A 24,289-nucleotide genomic window follows, 5' to 3' on the forward strand; every position below is an offset into this window, starting at 1 on the left:
AGTTCGAGCCCCGCGTGGAGGTCTGTGCTGACAGCTCACAGCCTGGAGCCTGCTTCGGATTCTGTGTCTCCCTCTCTCTCTCTGCCCCTCCCCCTGTCCACACTCTGTCTCTCTCTCAGAAATAAATAAACATTAAAAAACTAAAAAAAAAAAAAAAATAGCTCACCTAACTCTTGACTTAAACAGCTGATGGCTAGTTCTAGGCTAGAGAGCTGGAAGGAATATAGGAAGAATGAGTCAATGGAGAAGTCACATTTAACCTTATTTCTCAACTTTGTGGATGGTGGCTGGGCGAGCACGGCTGGCTGTTTTAGCACGCAGACTACAGAGCACGCCATTAACCTGTGCCTGAGACCTGTGCCTCCTTACTCTGAAAACACAGCAGAAGGATTAAAGAGCTTTGGCTTTACCATGAAAGATTTAAAACAGAATCAAACAAAATATGGTTTGAACATAAACTACTGGCCCTTTGATTGCCTTACATCTCCCGAGAATAGGATCATCGGTGTTGCAAGGTCTATAAGTGAACGGAAAACCATCCGTGTGAGCCAAAAGGGTTAATGCTCATTCCAACTGGCTCCTTGCAACTACAGGGGGCTTAGGCAGTGAGGAAATCGGGACATTTGAATTATAACTGCGCAAACAGATTTTATTAGTAAAAGTATTAAAAGTTCAGTGGAGGGGCGCCTGGGTGGCGCAGTCGGTTAGGCGTCCGACTTCAGCCAGGTCACGATCTCGCAGTCCGTGAGTTCGAGCCCCGCGTGGGGCTCTGGGCTGATGGCTCAGAGCCTGGAGCCTGTTTCCGATTCTGTGTCTCCCTCTCTCTCTGCCCCTCCCCCGTTCATGCTCTGTCTCTCTCTGTCCCAAAAATAAATAAACGTTGAAAAAAAAAAAAAAAAAGTTCAGTGGAACCTTCCTTTTCTGAAGATAATATTTCACCTTGGCTTTCACACTGGCACCTAGAACTCAGGGCAGGGACTTGTGGTCAGCGTGGCATGGGGTGTCAGAAGTCCTTCCAGGAACATGTCCCATATCCTTGGTGAAATACTGCATTTTCTATAAATCATAGTACCTGCCTTTCAAATCTGAAGCAATGGCTTGTCAACAAAATCTCAAATTTATGAGTAAGTATGCAAAAGCAAAAAGGGGAAACTCAGTGTAAAGTGGGAAATAAGTCAATGTACATTTCTGAAATGACTATGTAAAAACAATTAACCACTTGGGAAATGTGGACAGAGGTTACTTAGCCAAGACCTATCATTACAGCTAATGCAATATCCCTGTGGCTTCATTCACCCAAAAATATATCTAATACAGCCCAATGTGGTTAAGTGTGTGCTTACTGCTGCTTCCTTAATAATGAATTTTAAATGACTTACAGGCTCTATAGCTCTCAGTCCTGATATGTGCCTCTAATGGGAATTCATGCAGCTTAATCAGTATTCACCTTACTGAAACTATAATGCCATAGATCTTGGTGGTGAAACAAGCCTGTCACAAATATTCTGCCTGCCGCTGCCTGAAATAATTAGTGGCTGCAACAGGTGGCCCTGTTACGTTCCCGTGTTCAGAAAAAGGAGGGTCTGCTCACAACAGCATTCTGTGGGCAGCCCGCAGTTCTCTGAATGAGTTGGAGTTTACTTCTCAGTCTTTAAAAATGCATTAAGATTGGTACTTGCCAAGTAAAGTGGCCTGGGAGGATTTTACTGCTTTGATAAATTGAAAATTAATAATATAAATGATTGAGCCTATACTTTAATGTTCTCTTGGTTTAAATAATTGGCAGGTAGCTTGAGGGCTGAAAAGCTCACTCACTGATAATAAACCAGTATTGTAAAACATATCGGAGATGAAACATAGATTTTCTATAGCATTGTGTAACTTCAATACTATACTGTTCATTTATCTATCATATAAAAACTAAAACATTACTTTTCTACTTTTTTCACTTTATACTGGGATAATGAATAAAACCTATTAAAATTAATATATTATGCTAAGCGAAATAAGTCAAAGACAAATATCATATGATTTACCTCATATGTGTAATTTAAGAAACAAAACAGATGAGCATAGGGGAAGGGAAGGAAAAATAAAATAAAAACAGGGGAGCAAACCATAAGAGACTCTCACAGAGTACAAACTAAAGGTTGCTGGAGAGGTGTTGGGTGGGGGATGGACTAAATGGGCGATGAGCATTAAGAAGGGCACTTGTTAGGATGAGCACTGAGCACTGGGGGTTATATGTAAGCGATGAATCACTAAATTCTAGTCTGAAAAAAAATAAGTGGTAGCAAAAACACTAATGGTTTTCTGGCTTTTATTTCATTTAGTCTAAATATTCTATCATAGAAATAGATGTACAGAATAAAGATGTATTCTAACACAAACAAAAATCCAGAATACCATTTATTTTTGCCAAGAAGGATGTATGCATCTTTTGAAAATAGTATGTCCCTGAAACATGTACCTATAAAGCAAATTATTTTGAGCTAATCAGGCATATTTCGCAAGTTGAAGTCTTTTCCAGACAAACATAACTCTATTAGACTGAAAGGCAGAATCAAAAGCATCAAATGAGCAAGTTGGTAAAAGCACAATTCAGAGTAGTTAAGGGCACATGCTTTAGAGTCAGATCTGTCTGGCTTACATATCAGCTGCATAAATTTGGAGAATTTACATAACATCTTCAAGACTCAATGTCTTCACATGAATAGACATTTTTTCAAAGAGAAGACATGCAAATGGCCAACAGACACATGCAAAAATGTTCAACATCACTGATCATCAGGGAACTATAAATCAGAACTACAATGAGGTATTACCTCACACCTGTCAGAATGACTAATACTAACAACCCAAGAAACAACAGATGTTGATGAGGATGTGGAGAAAGGGGAACCCTCTTACACGGTTGGGAATGCAACAGTGTGAATGGAAATAAGTCAATGTACATTTATGAAATGACTATGTGAAAGCAACTAACCACTTGGGAAATGTGGACTGAGGTTATTTAGCCAAGACCTATCATTACAGCTAATGCAATATCCCTGTGGCTTCATTCACTCAAAAATCCAGCAACTGCACTAGTAGCTATTTACCCAAAGAATACAAAAATACTAATTCAAAGGGATACATGCACCCTGATGTTTATATCAGCATTATCTACAATAGCTTAATTATGGAAACAGCCCAAGTGCCATCAACTGATGAATGGGTAAAGAAAAGAAGATGTGTTGTGTAGATATCTATATAGATAGATATAGATATAGATATAGATATAGATATAGATATATAGATATATAGATATAGATGATATAGATGATATAAATATAGTTTGGTATATTTATGTGGTGTATATAATGGTATATATACACATGCTGTGTGTGTGTATATATATACACACACCCATCTTCTTTTCTTTATCCATATATATGATTATATATTACATATAATGGAATATTACTTAGCCATAAAAAGAATGAAATCTTGCTACTTTCAATGACATGGATGGAGCTAGAAAATATGCTAAGTGAGTCAGTCAGAGAAAGACAAATACCATAAGATTTCACTCATATGTGGAATTTAGGCAACAAAAAAAAATGAGCGAAAGGAAGAGAGAGGGAGAGAGAGAGAAAGAGGGAGGCAAATCAAGAATCAGACTCTTAACTATAGAGAACAAACTGATGGTTACCAGAAGGGAGGTGGGGAGGGGGGATGGGTGAAATCGGTGATGGGGATTAAGGAGTGGACTTGTGATAAGCACCAGGTGATGTATGGAAGTGGTGAATCACTATATTGCACACCTGAAACTAATATTATACTGTATGTTAACTAACTGGAATTTAAATGTTTATTTATTGTGGAGAGAAAGAGAGCATGAACCAGGGAGGGGCAGAGAAAGGGGGGACAGAGGAGCTGAAGTGAGCTCTGCACTGACAGCAGCAAGTTCCATGTGGGGCTTGAACTCAGGAACCATGAGATCATGCCTGAACTGAAGTCATACACCCAACCCACCCAGGTGCCCCTAAACAAAAACTTTTTAAAAAGACTCAATGTCTTTATCTTTAAAGTTAGATAATAATTCTTACTTTATGGGTTTTTATAAAGAGTAAATTAATTTTATAAAGAACATAGCTTTGGGGGCACCAGACTGACTCAGTCTGTAGAGCATGCAACTCTTGATCTCGGGATGGTGAGTTTAAACCCCATACTGGGCATAGATCTTGATTTAAAATGAAAAACAGAACACAGCTTAGAGTTTTACACATAGTATATTTTTAATAATAAGTACCCATTAGAGGGCGCCTGGGTGACTCGGTTAAGCATGTGACTTGGACTCAGGTCATGATCTCACAGTTTATGAGTTCGAGCCTGACATTGGGCTCTGTGCTGACAGCTCAGAGCCTGAAGCCTGCTTCAGATTCTGTGTCTCCCTCTCTCTCTTTGCTCCTCCCCCGCTTGCACCTGTCTTTCCCTCTCTCTCTCTCTCCTTCTCTCTCTAAAATAAATAATAAGCATTAAAAAGAAAAATTTTTTAATTTTTTTAAATAATTAGTATCCATTATTTTATGCAGTCAAATTCACTAGACAAATACTTATTGAGGTCTTTTGTATGCTAGATAATATGTGCTAACTATTGAGGGGTAAACTGGTTAACAAAAGCAAGCATACTTTGTATCTTTTTAAAAAATGGCAAACATTGCTAACCCTCCTGGAGCCTCACAGTCTAATAGGGAACATGATCAATCAAATAATTCCACAAATAAATTTAAAATTATGATTGGAAACTACATGGCACTATACAAGTGTATAACAAGGAATATAAATGAAAGAATGGGCACACTTTCTTGGCGAAAGTGACGATTCAATTGAAATATGAAGAAAAAGTAGGAATCAAATAAGTAAGGCAAGAAGAGAAGGATTTTTCAGGCAGCGTTCATGAAACCCTGCTGGATGAGGAATCACTGCTCTTTAGAGGAACTGAGAAAAGCTATTGTTACACAACTGCCAAGAGTGAGGCAGGAACATGTAGCTGAGGTGAGGCTGCCCTAGGAAGGGTTGTTTCTACCCAAAGGTCTTGGAAGCCTTTAAACAGAGTGGCACCATAAACAAACTCGCATTCGAAAAGATCGTCCCAGCTGCAATGCTAAGAATGCACTGGTGAGGAGGAAGAGGGAACATGTATAAGCCAATTAGGAAGCCAACGAATGCGGTAGTTTAAGCAAGAGGCGGTGGTAATTTGGACAAGGGTTGTAGTGGAACGGAAAGAAGTGGATGGATTGGGGAATGATTTATTAGTTAAAATTGACGGATATATGCTTTCTTGCTAAAGGTTTATAATATAAATCATTCCTGGTCCGTTCACTCTTGTTCTTTTTCTAGATGTCTATTTTATACCTTTTCCTTTATTTTCATGCCCTCTATACCTATCCCCTGTATCCTTATTCTCATTTGATATCCTTGCTCCTGAGTCACTAAGGAAATGGAAGTAATCAGAAGATAAGTTCCAGGGCCCCCAGACTGCACTCTCCTAGTCACCCACATACTCTGTGCATCAGCACCACATACTCTGTTCCCCTGCTGTCAGCCTGACTATACTATCCAAGCTCTGTCTCAAGCTGGTCTGTCCACATGGGTATCTGACTCTATCTGCTCTCAACTTCAGTAACTCTCCTCTTTCTGTCCTCCATCACCTCTCTCCTTGTGGGATCGTTCTCATTAGTGTGCCAAGATGCTTTCTTCTCCCATCTTTCGAAAAACTCTCTTGACCATATTTTCCCCCATAGCTACTACTCTACTACTCTCTTTTTCAACCCACTGCAATCAGACCTGCACCATTCCACCAAAACTACGAGTTGCCATAACCAATAAGGTTTAGTTATGCACAGCTATGGATGGTGGGCCTAGGAAAACACAAGAACAGGCTTAGAAGAAATGGAAAAGCATGGCCACATAAACTCGTTGTTATTACAAACTAGCCCCCTAAACCTTTCATGTAAATTCACATTGACTGACCTTCTATCTGAAATATTTGGGGCATTAGGTGTTATGAACCAGGACCAACGTGAACATTTATTACCTGTTGCTGTGCCCCTTCTCTGTTGGCTTACTTCAGGCCTTTCTGTGATTCACAGCTATCTCAAAAATTTAATTGGTTGATTTTTCAATTATATTGCATTTAGGGTTATTTGTGAAATAACCATGCATGTAATTGCCATCATAGGATCATTGCAAATATGAAAAGTAAAAAAGATGCCATTATTAACCACCAGAACAGCAGAATTTAGAACATATCATAGGGGTGGGGGGAAGAGAGAGAGAACGCCTTGGAACTGATTTCTTGAAACTGTTTTTCTCAATCGATTTCTCTCATACTGAAAGAGCTGAAGGCAGAAAACAGTACCATACATGAAGTGAAATCAACAAAACTTTTTTTAAATAAATGGGTTTGAAGATCAGAGTTATACATGTCACATAAATAAGTAGGCTGAAAGTGTACTTTATCTGGAAAATAATGAATTTAATAAAAGAAACTGTAAGACATCTTACATTTCTTCTATATAGACTCCCTCAGCATTTTCATTTGAATTCTGCATTAGACATTCAAGTTCTTATTTATACATCTGGCACAAATCAACATTGATGAATTTGTGAAAAGATTTTTCATTAGTGTTGCTATTTGAGCAAATGAGTTGATTCATAATACCTTATAACTTGCTTCGGATGGACGAAAAGCAATATTGTTATTTTGGCATTGAAGACTAATGAGGATCTCAGCATGAGAAACTGAAGATGTTTATATATCATTCAAAAAAATACTTCAGCATAGCAACTAAGTTAGACTGAAAGATACATACGAAAATATGTGCTAGAAAATGTTCTGTTGATCAAATTTTTATCGCATCTATGTACAGTTAACACTCCAAATATCTTCAGGTTTATAAAAATTAATGGAGGTAAAGTATACATTTAGTATAATATGACATTTGCTTGACTTTTGCACACGTAGAAAATACTAAGAACAATAATAAAAAACCTGAAAAAAAATCTAAACATTTCACTACTTGTAAAATGAAGTATAATAATATCAATTTTAAAATATTCATATCATGACTATTATATGAGAGATATTCAATAGCTTTAAGTTTAGGGCTGTCCAAAATGGAAGCCACCAACCGTATGTGGCTGTTGTGGTCTTGGGAAGTCCAGTTAATCCAAATCGAGATATCGTATAAGTGAAAAATTCACATCAGATTTTGAAGAACTGTTATTAAAAATATATGCAGATAAAATTTTATATATATATAATCTCCTTTCTTTTTGAAAGATATTTTTATTGATGGTAGACTCTTGGATTGATAATTTTGTTTTGTTCTTCAGTACATTAAAGATATTATTGCATTATTTCATGGTTCCTCATAAAAATTGAGCTACAATTTTCAACTGTTCCTCTGTAGCTAATGTGCCTTTTATTTCTGTTACCAAAATTTTCATTCTGACTTTTGTTTTCACTCGTTTGAATATGATATACCTATGTATGTGGCTATGTTTTGTTTTGTTTGTCTTTTGGTATTTTCCTGTTGTTGTTCTTTGAGTTTTTGGATCCGCTGTTTGGCGTGTGTCAACTTTAGAAAATTCTTGGCCATGATTTTAAAAAATATTTCTTTTTTGTTAATGTTTATTTATTCTTTGAGAGAGAGAGACAGAGAGAAAGAGCACGAGCAGGGGAGGGGCAGAGAGAGGGAGACAGAATCTGAAGCAGGCTCCAGGCTCTGAGCTGTCAGCACAGAGCCCAACTTGGGGCTCAAACTCCTCAACTGCAAGATCATGACCTGAGCCAAAGTCAGACGCTTAACCGACTGAGCCACCCCGGCGCCCCCCTAAAAAATATTCCTTCTGCCAAATTCTCTCTCTTTTCCTTCTGTGTTTCCAAATACACATATGTTATACTGTTTGATGTCTTAGCGCGTAGATCCTCTGTTCTATTTTTGTGTCACTCTTTTTTTTGGGTAATTTCTATTGCCTTGCCTTAAGGTTCACTTATGTCTTCCTTGGATGTGTTGAGTGTACTTATGATCACATGAAAAGTGTTCATCTTTTTTGCTATTTTTCTCATTTGTAGTATTTCCATTTAATCATTTCTTAATGTCCCGTCCCTGTTGAAGTTAACCATTTGATTTTGCATGCCATCTACCATTTTCATTAAAGACACAATAAACATTTTAAATACGCTGTCACACAGTCCCAACATCTGTGTCATTTCTGGGTGTGGTTCTGGTGATGACTTCGTTTCCTGGGAGTGCATTTTCTCATAAGTATTTGTTTGGCCTGGAAATGCACACACATCCATCTGCTGGGTCTGCATGCACATCTACATCTCAAGAGAGGTTCTCTGTACACACTATTGTTCCTCGAGGCTTGTTTGCTTGTTGGTTGTGAGTGGTGGTGGCTGTTGTCTGTTCTGATTCTCAGCCGTGGGCAGGAACCTTATCCCTGGGTGTCAGAGGTGTGGCCTTCTCAGTCCTTCTGCCCATATTCTGGCTGGATGGGCCCCCACACGCTTTCTTACCTCTTTCTAAGAGTTTGGTTTCTCTGTTCCCTTCCCTCACCAATGTTCTAAAGGTGAAAGTGTTTGGTTTCTTCCCTCCTACAGACATTTCTTTCTTATGAGGAGATGGGGGAAAGGGTCAGTGGAGCTCCCTGGCCTTCCGACAGAGGTGCTATTCCCCACCCCAGGGGTCTGCACCCAAACAATACTTTTTCGTGTCTCTGATCTTTTTTTGTGATTATATGTGGGATTCATGGAGAAAATCTTGCAAGAGGGCATGCACTCCTCTAATTTCTAATGTCCCATGGGTTCTACACTCTCCTGCAAGTCAGCCCTGGACCTTCACCAATATGTCAACTATTATGGCTAGGTTCCTCTCATTAGTGTCTACTAATCTGGTAAGTACATGTTCATGTCTCTTCTCTCCTCGAAGGTGCTGGTCTCTCCTTAGTGTTTGGACAAGTGGTTGTTCTGGAACCTCAGTTCTCTAACAGATTGTTAAGAGTCATGAATTTGAAGTTATGCCAGCTATTTTTTTTAGTATGTATTTATTTTTGAGAAAGAGATAGACAGAGTCAAGAAGGGGAGAGGCAGAGAGTGGGAAACAGAGAATCCAAAGCAGGCTCCAGGCTCTGAGCTGTCAGCACAGAGACCGATGCGGGCCTCGAACTCAACAAACTGTGAGATCGTGACCTGAGCTGAAGTTGGATGCTTAACTGACTGAGCCACCCAGGCACCCCTCAAGTCTGTTTTTTTTTAAATTTTTTTTAATGTTTATTTATTTTTGGGAGAGAGAGAGAGACAGAGCATGAGCGGGGGGGCAGAGACAGAGAGAGACACAGAATCCGAAGCAGGCTCCAGGCTCTGAGTTGTCAGCACAGAGCCCGACATGGGGCTCGAACCCACGAGCTGTGAGATCATGACCTGAGCTGAAGTCGGATGCCTAACCGACTGAGCCACCCAGGTTCCCCTCAAGTCTGTTTTTTTTTTTTTTTTTTAAATAAAGGTGGGAGTGATGTTCTTTCCTGCTCTTTACACTCTAGGAGAGTACAAGAAGTCCTCAATGAGATATTTTATATTCTTTTTTAAAATAACAGGTCTTCAAAATCTCATGTGAACTTTTCAGTTATAGCATATCTCAATTTGGATTAACTGTTTTACAAGATCACAATAGTCAATAGTTTCCATATTGGATATATATTTAGACTTATAATATATATGTATATATATGGGAATATATGCATATGTATGCATATATAAGCAATTTATGCATATATATGGGAATTCATCACTAGCAGACATGCACTATAAGAAATGTTTAATAAAGTCTTCAAGAGAAGAGATGCTGAGACAGGAAGTTGAACCTACAAAAGAAATGTAGAGGGCTGAGCTTGAATAAAGGTAAATTGCACTTTTATTTCTTAAACAAATCTAAAAAATAACAGACAGTATAAAGAGGAAATAATAGCAATGTAGCTTGTACTTACAGCACACAAAAAAGTAAAATAAATGACACTGATAACGCAAAGGATGGGAGAGAAGAATCAGGAATATACTGTTGCGGATCTTCATGGTACCTGTGAAGTGGTAAAGCATTTGAATTTCTCTGATTATTTCTAATTTATAATTTATAAATTGTAATTTATAATTACAATTATATTGTAAATCCTAGGACATAAATGATAAATCAACGTGAGATAAAATGGAACCATAAAAAAAAATCTCAATTAAACAAAAGTAAGACAAAGGAAGTGTAATAAGAAACAGAGGGAACAAATAGTGAAAGAATAACTGGGGAGATGGCTCTCAGTCATTCCAGACACCAACCCTTGAGTCAGCCCAAGTCAATCTAAATAAATTCAGGGCCCAGACATCATAGAACAGAGACCGGCCACACTTTTTGTGTGTCTTATTCAAATTGCTGACCAAAAGAATTGTGAGATGGCATAGTAACAAATTTTTGTTTTAAAACATTATGTTTTGGGGTAGGTTATTATATAATAATAAATAATACAAACAGTTGGGAAGTACTAAATTGCAAGAAATGAAAATATATCCAAATTAGCCCAAATAAAAATATATTTATGATAAGGATGTAGGTGTATCTCAAAACTTAATTTTTTTTATTTTTATTTTTTAAAGTTTATTTATCTTTGAGACAGAGAGAGACAGAGCATGAACGGGGGAGGGGCAGAGAGAGAGGGAGACACAGAATCGGAAGCAGGCTCCAGGCTCTGAGCCATCAGCCCAGAGCCCGACGCGGGGCTCGAACTCATGGACTGCGAGATCGTGACCTGAGCTGAAGTCGGACGCTTAACCGACTGAGCCACCCAGGTGCCCCTCAAAACTTAATTTTAAGAAACAGATGTGGGGTGCCTGGGTGGCTCAGTTGGTTAAGAATTTGACTTCAGCTCAAGTCATGATCTCACAGTTCGTGAGTTCAAGGCCCCAATTGGGCTCTGTGCTCTCAGTGCAGAGCCTGCTGCAGATCCTCTGTCTCCCTTTCTCTCTGCTCTTCCTCATTCACACGCCCTCTCTCTCTCTCAAAAATAAATAAACGTTAAAAAAAAAATAAAAGGAAACAGAGTTCTTCCTTGTAGGTCACCCAAAGTGTTGAGTCACCAACCCGCCTTGTACCTCTTTCTGGTGCCACAGGGGCCTTCTCCATACCCAGTGCAGGTCAATAGACTGGTATGTGAGTCACATTGCCATTGCCACTGATTGCTTTGTGGAGAGTAAGTATAAAAAGATAGTAAAAAAGACAGAGTCGATTTCTGTGAGGAAAAGGAAAGACTGATTTAAGGATTCTAGTTCAGCATGGCTATTCTATGACCAGAGGCTTAGGGCTCAGCCAAAATGACTGAAATCCCAGCTACTCTATTTTCTAGCTGTGAGGCATATTTCTTAACTTGGCTAAGTCTCAATCTTCATATAATCATTTGTAATAATAACAATTTATAGATATACTTAAGGTTCAAATGACATGATGTCACTAATGTCCCTGGTTCTCAAATAAACCATTATTATTTTAAAACTTTTTGGATAACTGGACAGTCAGTGGGTTTAATTCACTAGACATAAGATGAATGAATTTTGAGGGCGGTGTGATATTGTAATGTATAAGAAATATATATTTGCTCTGTTTCTGACTCAGAGCTAGTAAAACCCTTGGAATTTCCTTGGCGAGGAGAGTGGCAAAGGTTCGTTATGTTCATGAGGTGACTTTTGGATCCCACCTAAGGATGGTGAAGGAGTTGTTTCATTTTGTGGATTAGTTTCATCAGCTTCTTGAGAAATCTTTGTTGAGATAAATTATAGGAGCGACTCTTTAGAAAATAGTGTCTGGTTTCTAATGCTGCAGAGTGAGAGCATGGTTGGCCTGAAGGAAGACCGACAGCTTACTACGGAATAATCACAAATGACTATATGTGTTCCTGAGGGAACAGCCAGCCTGGTGAAGTGAATAAAAGCCACTGTAAGGTCTGTTTACTCTGAGAAGGTGAACTGTCTTTCGTGAATGCCAAAATGGAACACCCCCAGATGAAAGAGCTGATATGTTTTACACAAGAGCCATGCAGGGCTGGTTTTATAATATTCAGTATACCCACCCTCAGAATATAGCTCGTCACCCAGGCCGTGGTAAACACTATGGTTAAGGAAGCTCCTTTTACATGCACACCCCGTCTAACTTTATTGTTGTAAAGCCATAAAACCAAACTTTATGGAATTTGCTCTCTCAGCTTCCCTTCATGGGTCTTACAAATGCTAATCAAAACATCCAGTTAATTAATAAGGCAATGAGAAGAAGCAGAGGGAGAGTCAAGAGACTTGTCCAAACAAGGTAGTAATTTTTAAAGAGTTATTAAGAAATAAAGAGGAAACAGAGAGGGGGGAGTCACGGGACTTGTCTCAGCAGGGTAGAAATCTTTAGATGCTTATTAAGGAATGGAATGAATAAAATGAACATTGATCGGGTTAAAACAAGAATATTAACACAGCATAACCTTAAGTTGAGTGGGCCGAAGAGTTCCCTATGTTCTTCCAACATTAAAGGGTCCCAAACAAGTCCACTCTACTTACCCCTGTTTGGAGAAATTTACAAAGCCATAAGGTGGAGATTTTAATGAGAAACTTGACCAAAACCAACAATCTCTTATGGCAGTAGTTAGGGTAATGAAGTTAAAGATTGACAGAAGAGCCAGAGTTCCTTGGTTCCATCTCTTACTGGGGACCCAAAGCCTTTTGCACATGTGTGGGTGGAATGAACACTGTGTGGATAAGAGAAATTTCCAGGATGTCTTGATATGGGAATCCCATGAAGTGGTACCAGAATCCATTGGTGACATCCTAACTTGGGCTACAATTAAACTGAAAGAAAAAAATATGTAATGGTTGATAAGATTATAGAAGTTGGAGTATTTAAGCAGGTATTAGGTAAAGAAGTTGTGTCTCCTTTACCTGAATGTCTTATGGGAATGGGTATTATATCTGGTGGGGAACACTTCCCCTACCTAGTATTATAAAACCAACATCTGTTGATGAAGTCCTAAGGAAGGCTACAGTTAGGAATGTAATTGCTAACAAAATTAAGGTATAATCAAGATTTAAATAGATTTAATGTGAAATGATTGCTTCTTTTTTTACCTGATTATATTTGGGAGATAGACATTGTATCTGACTGGAAAATGTTTCCCCTACCTAATATTATATAACAGAAAGCATGTACATCCATGCTTCATGCAATATTCATTGAACATGCTAAATGAGAACCAGTAAGATTGCCTGAGCCTGCGTGGTCTAAAATGGAACCTAGAATGCTGGTAGAGACAAGTTCTCTGTGCAATAGCCCTATGTGGAGTATTGACTGGGGCTTATAGCAAGAGTTATATCCTTTTATAATAAACCAGTAATCTAGTAAGTGAAATATTTCCCCTGAGGTCTGTGAGCTGCTCTAGCAAATTAATGGAATTCAAAGAGGGGTTGGGAACCTTTAATTTATAGCCAGCAGGTCAGAAGTGCAGGTAACATCTGGGCTGACATCTGAAGGGGGCTGTGGGAGCAGTCTTGTAAAACCAAGCCCTCAACTTATGGAATCTGACGTTATCTCCAGGTAAATAGTGTCAGAACTGAATTGAATTATAGGATATCTAGCTGGTGTCAAAGAATTACTTCTTGGTGTAGTCAACCTACCACTCCACTATTGCTTTGGAATTGGTGCTACAACCTGTTTACTATCGTCAAAGCTTTGCAAAAATTATTATTCAGGGAATGTGTGGAGGTGGATCTCAGTTGTAACCTGACACTACAGTTCAGCAAATTAGGGCAATGGAGTGACAAAAGCATCCTGATGAGTATACAAATCACCAGTACACTGTGCCTCACCCCCTTGCCCCAGGATGGTCACCTCCAGTTCTAACCAGTTGATCTCATGTACCTTTCAATGTTGGGAGGGGAGTGCTTCTTATCATTAATATTCAGAATGTGTTTCAGAGTCAAGTTGGGCACAATTGACCATTTGTCACCGGACAAAACATACATGGGTTACCTTGCTAAGGCCTTCGTGTAAGTCTTGCAAAGATTTGCTGAGATGAGAAGCGCAGAAAGCCATGTAACAGGGAGATGGTTGTCCTATTGCATACTGTCTGAATACGGACGACAATCCAGACGGAGAAACTTCTCAATACCAATAAAAGAAGAAACTCAGAAAGACTGAGCAGAAGGAGCTGGTAAAGCTAAGAACTTTGGAGCTGCCAATAAAATGGCACAATATTATCTTCTTGGATCTTCTATAAACGGTGACTAGAGATGGAGGCAGACTCTGTTAACTAAAACATTACAAAAGCATTTAAGGAATAGGACGTGTCATTTTTAATTTCCAACACCAAATATGACTCCTAGATCCTTGTTCAAATATCTATCTGCCTTTCTGTATTGCAGTCTCTTGGAGATTGCATATATGCAATTATTTATTTATTTATTCATTTATTTATTCACTTTTTTTTTAATTTGTCAGTAAAACTTTAGGAATATCTGCACATATACATTTACATTCAAGCCGATAACACTGGTAAGTTTCATTTCAATACAAATCATGTTAAATAGTTGTTAAATTTCAGACATGGTCGTATATATGTCGTTTAAAATTCTTTTTTATCTAGATACAGATCTTGACAATGAGTCTCTTGATGCTATGTGTACAGCTAGTTTGTCCCAAAACTCATGAAAATAATGATGTTGCTTCATAGTCTGTATTGCTCCAGATCCTCTTGGGTCTCCCAGGCTGTCTACAGCTTGCTGAGAGGAAGCTGCGTGAGACAGGAACAGTAGGAGACAAGTGGGTACAGACAAGATCTCCCAAGTCCTCCATAACAGTGGATTAAGATTTTTCAGTTCTTTTTAAAGGCAGATTATAAGCTCCTCCATTATTTCACAGCAGATGGCTACATCGGGAGTCCCTCCGTCTGGGATTGGATGATCATGAGTGATAATTCCATAGTGGTGGTAGAAGTCCACAAGGTTTGGGACGTGGTATTTTGACAGTTCCCCTCTGGGGCAGAAAATAAATACGCCTCGTATATCACAGCTCCTTAGTTCTTCTGTACCTTTTTGGGTATCTCTTCTAACATTTTTAAATTTACCATCTGGAAGAGCACATAACCCAAGAAACTAAGAACAATTTACTCGTGACAGGGGTAGTCACGGTATCTGAACTGGAGTCTGTTCATCTTCAATAGGCTCTTCTTCTGAGGCGTCACATTCACTTGTTTGCAATGAACTGGGTGATTTCATCACGGGCCACCCCACATCATGACTGGCTACCACCTCCAATCACTTATTATTTTATGAACTCATTCATTAAGAATATACTACGTACTGAAGATTATCCTGAGTGTGAGGAATTAAATAACAAATAAGCTGTGGTTCCTGGACTCGAGCCGTTATCAATCTGGGCAAAGTCGGATGTCAGACAGATATATATACAAAAATTACAATATAGAAATATAAGAACAAAGGTGTTGTGTAAAGTGCCACGGGAGCATCAACCATTTAGTGCCCAACTACACCTAAGGTTGGGGAAGTCACCAGCAAAGGTCAAAAAAGGCTTCTGAAAAAGAATCAATGTGGTATTTAAATGTATTTATTGAAATAGTAGGAGCTTATTCAAATGGCAAGGGAAAGGTCATTTTACATACCAAGAATAGAGGTGCTGGATCAATTAGAAAGCTTTGAGCTGTGACTAACAACAAATATGATTAAATGCAGCTTAAACAATAAGGGACTTCTAACACTTCTAACTTGGAATGGCTAGAGAATTGTGAAGAAATGGATAGAACACAATGTTTACAAGGTTCATAGTTATCAGATTATAAAGAGCTGTGTGTACCACATTAAATAATTTTCTTTTGCTTCCTCTACTTTTGTGTCATATTCAAGAATTTATTACCTAGGCCAACGTTATAAAGTTTCCCCCTGGGGCACCTGGGTGGCTCAGTCAGTTAGTGTCCCACTCGATTTTAGCTCAGGTCGTGATCCCAGGGTTGTGAGATTGAGCCCCACTTTGGGCTCCACACTGAGCACAGAGCCTGCTTAAGATTCTCTCTCTTGCCCTCTGCCCTCCTCCACTTGCACACACATGTGAGCCTTCTCTCTTTCTCTATAAAATAAAATTTGAAAAATTAAAAAGATAACAGCTTTTCCCATATGTTTTTTTCTAGGAGATTTATAGCTTCAGGTCTTATGTATAAATCTTTAGTTCATATAGTTTATTTTTGTGTATGGTGTAAGAAAATTGTCCAACTTCTTTCTTTTTTTTTTTCTTTCATGTGTATATGCAGTTTTTCCACCACCTTTTGTTGAAGACACCATTTCCCAATTGTGTATTCTTGGCACTCTTGTGAAAGGTCAGTTAATTGTATATGCATGGGTTTATTTCTGGGTCTCTATTGTATCTATTGGTCTATATGTCTGCCTTCATGCCAGTATCATACCATTTTAATTAGTGTAGCTTTGTAATATATTTTGAAATCAAGAAATGTGATGCTTCTAGCTTTGTTCTTTTTCAAGATTGTTTTAACTATTTAGGGTCCTCTGTAGTTCCATGTGAATTTAAGAATTATTTTTCCTATTTCTATAAAAAATGCTATTGTGATTTACATAGGGATTGCATTGAATTTATAGACTGATCACGTTAGTAGTATGGATATTTAACAATAAGTCGTTCAATCCAAGAGTATGAAATACTCTTCCATTTCTTTGTGTCTTTAATTTTGTTCATCAGTGATTTATAGTGTTCAGCGTACAGGTGTTTCATCTCTTTAGTAAGGTTTACCCTGAAATATTTTATTCTTTTGTGATGTTATTGTAAATGGGATTGTTTTTTAAATTTCTTTTTCAAACAATTCATTGCTAATGTATAGAAACACAACTTATTTATTGTATGTTGATTTTGTATCTACAACTTTACTGAATTCATTTATTTGTCCTAACGGTTTTCTTGTGGAGTCTCTAAGATCCAGAAATACCGTTCCTGGGTATTTATCCAAAAGAATTGAGTATATGTGTTGCCAAAGCGAGCACTATCCAAAAGAATTTAAATCACATCTTGAAAAGATATTTGCAGTCCTGTGTTCATTACAGCCAAGATGTGAAAAACAGTAGCCAAGATGTGAAAAAAACCCAAATGCCCATCAGTGGATGAATGGATAAAGAAAATGTGGTATATACATACAATGAGCTATTATTCAGCCTTCAAAAAGAAGGAAATCCGGGGTGCCTGGGTGGCTCAGTTGGTTGGGCATCCAACTTCAGCTCAGGTCGTGATCTCGAAGTTCATGAGTTTAAGCCTCAAGTCAAGCTCTGTGCTGACAACTCAGGGCCTGGAGGCTGCTTCAGATTCTGTGTCTCCCTCTCTTTCTGCCCCTCCCCTGCTCGTGCTCTGTCTCTCTCTGTCTCAAAAATAAACATTAAAAATAAATAAAAAGAAGGAAATCCTACAATGTATGACATGGGTGAAGCTAGAAGACATTAAGCTAAGTAAAATAATACAGTGAATAACAAATTCTGTATAATTCCACCTATATTAAGGTATCTAGAATACTCAAATGCATAGAAGCAGAGAGTGGAATTTTAGGGCTAAAGGGAATTGGGGAGTTGTTATTCAATGGTTGTTACAGTTTCAGTTATACAAGATGAGTAAGTTCTAGAGATCTAGAGATACAACACCATGCCTATAGTTACCAATATTATATTGTGCCCTTAAAATTTTGTTAAAAGAACATGTTAAATTACATTTTTTAAATAATTTTTACTATAATTTTTAAAAAAGTAGGGCAGAAAAAAAAGGAATTTGAATTTCATCCTGAAAATAATAGAGAGTAGTTGAAAGATTTCAGCAGTGGACGGTATGATCAAAATCAAATTTTATAAGCTATTGTTAAAGAACACAATTCAATTGAGTGAATTGTAAAGATCTTATTGGCTTTATCCAGTGATTTGTGAATTGGGCAGTATCCCATCCAGCACGGAGAAAGGAGCTCCAAAAGCTGTACAAGGCAAGAGATTTTAGGGGCAGAAGGGAGAAGTAACAAGGAAGCAATGGTGGGCATTTGCTAACCGGTTAAAGCAGTTAGTTCCCTTATATGGAACAATGGGAAATCTCAGAGCTGCTGCATCAGGCAACTTGTGCTGAATAGGCATGTTGAGATTTGTTGCTGACATAGGGGTAAATTTGAATGACTCCATCTTGGGCCTGATCTGGGTTACTTCAACACTATCTTGGCAAAGAATGGAATATGCATTGGAGTGGGGCAAGGCTGGAACCAAAGGTCCAGTAATGAAGATAGATGGGCTCTTGGAAGGATTTTTATTGTAGAAGATAGGGGAATTCAAAATAGCTCTATGGTCCAAACTAGGGGTTGGATACCAGTACTATTAAATGTGATAGTAAATAGAACCAAGAGGACAAGATATGTGAAGTTGGAGTTTTGAATCTCTTGAGAGCAAGAAGAAAAGTTGACAAAATTTAGAAATTCTGTCTTCTACTTCTGGGTATCCTGTACCAAATATACCCTTGGTACCTATCACTGGCCATTACACATAGCTGAGGTTGATTAGTTATTTAATAATAAAGTCTGACAAATCTGGTCATTTGAAACTAAATTGTCATTAGTTAGAACTTAATAGTAAATGGTTAACTTTGAACGCATGGTTTCTAGCAATTTCTTTTTTTTTAATTTTTTTTTTTTTTATGTTTGAGAGAGAGACAGACTATGAGTGGGGGAGGGTCAGAGAGAGAGGGAGACAGAGAATCCTGAGCAGGCTCCAGACTATCAGCACAGAGCCCACGTGGGGCTCAAATTCACAAACCGTCATGATCTGAGGTCATGATCTGAGCCGAAATCAAGACTCAGATGCTCAACCGAATGAGCCACCCAGCTACCCCTCTAGCAATTTCATGTATGCAAATTTCTTTATATGATCTTAAAAAAAATCGCGCATCCCACTGGAGTAAAAGTATGCTTTTACGATTTGTTGATAAAATGCCTAATGGCAAAATGTTACCTGGAACCTCTATTAATCAAAACACAGTCTCATGCATTTAAAATGGCTACAATTGTGTATGCCATGCATTATTTATTATTTATTCAATCAACAGTGATTAGTGTACATATGGAGTTACAGACCTCTTGAAATAACTCCAACTTCCAAGAGGCCCCAGCACACCATGTGGTGCTTGATTGTTTTGGTTTAATTGTCACATCATAGAAATAAAAGCAGGAAAATCTTAGAAAGTCAGATAGAACCATCTAACTGCTGATAATTGAAATGCTCTATAAACTTCAAATTCCAATCCATTTAATTTTTTTTTAATCAATGTAATTTTGACATTTCATTGGGAAGAATGTTGCTCCTTATAAAAACCCATATAAGTGGCGTCTGGGTGGTTCAGTCGGTTGGGCGTCCGACTTCGGCTCAGGTCATGATCTCGCGGTCTGTGAGTTCGAGCCCTGCATTGGACTCTGTGCTGATAGCTCGGAGATCAGAGCCCGGAGCTTGTTTCGGATTCTGTGTCTCCCTCTTTCTCTGACCCTCCCCTGCTTATGCTCTGTCTCTCTCTGTCTCAAAAATAAATAAATGTTAAAAAAATTAAAAAAAAAACCCATATAATAAATCCTGATAATCCAGAGTTTTCTTGGCTCCAGGATAAATCACAATTATGGTGATCTTCTCATTTTATTAATCTCTGGGTTTACTTGCTTTCAGTGTCTTACATTACAAGACAATCTTAACACTATGCTCAATCTGGGCTACATATATTGCCATGCAATTTTAATTTTCTTTCATTATTAAAAGCATAAAAATTTTAAATCCTTGACACTATTTATAGAAGTCTCCCCTTCTCATTAGCAAATCCTTATTAATCCTATAAACTGGTGCTGATATTTATTTAGTACATAAAATATTCATTCTCCAACTTAACAGTTAATTGCAGCTTCCTAAAATGTGTTTCTAGATTGTGTTAAAGAGATATCTGGATTAATAGATAGCAGAGCTGAGAATAACAGTGATTTCTAAGTCAGCTGCTAGGTACACATATTAACCTGCCCCCGCCCCCAGTGCTATTTAATATTTAAATTCACTGCTGTATAACAAATTCTGAATAAAATACTTTTTAAAATCTCACCTTATTTGATGATCTATAGTTCAAACATACATGAAGTCAGGCATACATGATTTGTAATTTTTTAATGTTTATTTTTGAGAGAGGGAGAGAGAGAGTGTGTGTGAGCAGAGGAGGGGCAGAGAAGAGAGGGAGACACAGAATCCGAAGCAGGCTCCAGGCTCAGAGCTGTCAACACAGAGCCCTATGTGGGGTTCAAACCCATGAACTGTGAGATCATGACCTGAGCTGAAGTCAGATGCTTAACCTACTGAGCCACCCAGGCACCCCAGGCATACATGATTTATAAAGCCAAAGGAATTATATAAGCAAATGTCTTCTAATGGTTATCATTGGATTAATTTCACCAAAATAATTAATTTATATTGCTTCATATACTCTCTAAAAGGAACCTGATATTTGTAAACATTTCCTCAAATATAAGCACATGCTTTGCTAATAGAATTTTTTGCAGAATGAAGACAGCAACTTGGATTATAAAGGTCAATGACAGTGCAAGACTTGAGCTTTACAGATCATCAAGATGCTGTCTTGTTTGGCCAATATCCCCAGCAGCTTTTGCCCAGGTTAGGACTCTGAGCATCCAAGGAAATGCCGAATGTGTTCCTGTCCTGCTCCATCTTTAGCTAAATAAGTTTGTAATGTAGTATCTATGTATGTATGTTTCCTTCCCAGAAGTCTATAACCTACTGAAAAGCCAAATTATCCCTACACTATTTGTTGCAAAATTATTTCCTTATCACTGATTTGAAATCTCACACTTATCAAATGTTGAATGTAATAAGGTCCTTCACTGAACCCTCTACCAATTCCCTTGATGCCTCAACCTAATAATTAGACAATGTGTAATAGTTCTAAATGGTATTGCTTCATACAATGGGTAATATCTGATAGAAAAAGCGTTTGTCATTCTTTTCCATAACATTTCAGGTTATAGATATTTTGTTTTCCAAATGAAATTTAAAATTGTTGTTATCAAGATTCTCCAATGTAATTGGAATTTAAGGAGAATTCATTTTGATTTTGAGTATTTTTCTCTGTGAGTAAAATATATCTTCATTTTAAAATTCATTCAATTCATTCTGTTGAATTTTAAAATGTTCTTCATATAGTTCCTGTGTATTGTCATTTAACATATTAATAGGCTATCTACTTTTCATGGTGTTTTTTTTCTCTTTTATATTTCAGTTCTATATTAGTTACATTATTATTGCTAGCCAAGCTACTGATTTTTTTGTCTTAAATCTGTACCAAACAATTGTCTCTTCCTTTTTTATGTTAAATATCTGGGGTTTATGTGTATAATTAAATTGTCTACAAATCAAACTGTTTTGGCCCTATTTTTCATTGTCTACTTGGTTTTACCTTTCGTTGGCTAATTGCATAGGTAGCACATACAGAATAATATTAAAATTACTGTTCTTCCATGTCTTGTTCCTAACCATAATGAAAATATTTCTAGCATCACATGGTTAAGCCTGATCCCAGGATTTTATTTAAAATATTTTTAATTTTTTTAATGTAAGTATTCTAAATCCTAAAATCCATTCAAATCCTACAGTACATTAAAATAATAATGCACCATGACCAAATGGCATTTTTTCCAGACATGTTTCCAAATTGGAAAAATTTAATAATTAACTTTGTAAAACACTAATATCCCAGGAGAATAGCCATGATGATATCATAGCTGATGCTGGAAAAGAACTGACAAAATTGCCCAGGTATTTTTCAGTTTAAAAAATTTCAAATACTTGTAACCATGTTGTGCTAGCTTTGAAAAAAGAAAAAAATATGAAGGCTCTTCTTTTGTTCATTGTATCATGAAGCCTCGTCTGAATCCACTTATGAAACCAACTGGGACCTAGGCAGGAATGGGATTCACAATATGAACAATTAATAGGGCAAGCACACTGGTGAATCAGAATGGACATAGTCTTTACTATGTAATTTTGGGGACACATCTACTGGATAAGACCTTTTCTGGGAAGGTAGAGGGTGCAGAATGGCTCTTCTGAACTTTCTCAATTTTTTTCCCCCTTTGGCCTATTGATTTCTGTTTGGATTCTATATCATTATTGAGGCAAATGTTGGCAATGAATATTTGCTAGAGTACCACTTATTTCATTTTTTCGAGTTTACTGTGTGTAAAGTATTGCATGAAAATTGTTTGGAAAATTAATTCAAACTTGTATGTGGCTATTGGCCCAACTGTTATAATTTTGCTTAGTTGAAATTTACCTTTTTTTCGTGATTAGGATATCTATTATCCATCCTAATTGAGGTTTTAGCCAAATATTATTTCTTGATATTATTTGTTGTTTTGCCTTTTTTTGTATTAATTTTATTCTGTTATTATTATCATCATCATTATCTCCTTGGTTCTGGTAACTTGGGTTTAGTTTTTTCTGATTTCTTGGGTTGAATTCTTAGATTACTTATCTTCTTTGTTCTTTCCTTTTTATCTATTTTCTGTCATTATATATATTTAGACATTCTTTAATTTTAGTTAATTCAGAAAAATCTAGAAAATACACATGAGATAAATGACTAAAACATTCAGCAATTATAGATAGTTACCTTTAATATTTTGAGGTATACTATCCAGATAAGTTTTTATAGTCATCTAAGCTTGTAAGCAGATGAGATTATATCATAATACTTTCTGTTACCAGCAATTTTCCTAAACAATTAAGTAATAAACAGTTTATGTTCAGATGTGCACACACACACCATAATAATAATCATCATTATCATTATTTTTAATGACTCCAGATAATTTTATTTAACCTACATCCCGATGTGAACTAATAATTACTTTCAAATTTTTACCTTCATTAAAAAAATACACAGATCTTTATGATCAAATTATTTTCTTTCTCCCCATTACCTCTTTCCCATCAGGTAAACAATCTTAATAATCTAGTATATATTGAAATCCATATTTGAATATATTTGTGTGTATTTTGCTTTAGACATCTCTCAGTTAATAACACATCATGGAAATTCTTATAGTTCATCAGTTATATATAAAACACATTTTATTTAATAGCTGCATAATACACCTGAATATATTCAACCATATTCCTAATTATGGATTTTAGAATTGTTTCCAGTTCTTGGCCACTTCAAAAATATTTTTATGTAGCCTTCTGTAATGCTGTTTTTTCCCCATAAACAGATTCTCAAAAGTGGGTTGCTGGTTCAAATTTTGTATTTATGTTACATTTTAATAGCAATTGCTAGGTTGCTTTCTAAAATTATTGTAGAAATAATTGGCATTTCCTGCATCAATGTAAGAAGAGCCTACCACATGGCTTTCCAGGGGAATTCTACCAAACATTTAAGGAAGAGTTAACACCTATTCTCTTGAAACTGTTCCAAAAAATAGAAATGGAAAGAAAACGTCCAAACTCTTTCTGTGAAGCCAGCATTACCTTGATTCCAAAACCAGACAGAGACCCAGACACTAAAAAGGAGAACTATAGACCAATTTCCCTGATGAACATGGATGCAAAAATCCTCAACAAGATATTAGCCAACAATACATTAAAACAATTATTCACCACGACCAAGTGGGATTTATACATGGGATGCAGGGCTGGCTCAATATCCACAAAACAATTATTGTGATTCATCACATCAATAAAAGAAAGGACAAGAACCATATGATACTCTCAATAGATGGAGAGAAAGCAATTGACAAAATACAGCAACCTTTCTTCATAAAAACCTTCAAGAAAGTAGGGATAGAAGAATCATACCTCGAGATCATAAAAGCCAAATATGAACGACCCAACGCTAATATCATACTCAATGGGGAAAAACTGAGAGCTTTCCCCCTTAGGTCAGGAACAAGACAGGGATGTCCACTCTCGCCACTGTTATTCAACATAGTATTGGAAGTCTTAGCCTCTGCAATCAGACAACACAAAGAAATAAAAGGCATCTAAATCGGCCAGGAGGAGGTCAAACTTTCACTCTTCGCAGATGACATGACATTCTACATGGAAAACCCAAAAGATTCCACCAAAAAACTGCTAGAACTGATCCATGAA

The 24,289-nt window shown here is 37.2% G+C and overlaps 1 pseudogene; it reads right to left on the bottom strand.

Moving 5' to 3' along the window:
* Positions 1 to 14,701: 14,701 nt before the first annotated feature.
* Positions 14,702 to 15,340, bottom strand: LOC112858644 (cyclin-dependent kinase inhibitor 3-like; annotated as a pseudogene).
* Positions 15,341 to 24,289: the final 8,949 nt, after the last annotated feature.

The sequence above is a fragment of the Puma concolor genome, chromosome B1, assembly GCF_028749965.1.
Source record: "Puma concolor isolate L17-30 chromosome B1, mPumCon1.1.hap2, whole genome shotgun sequence".
Classification (NCBI taxonomy): domain Eukaryota; kingdom Metazoa; phylum Chordata; class Mammalia; order Carnivora; family Felidae; genus Puma; species Puma concolor.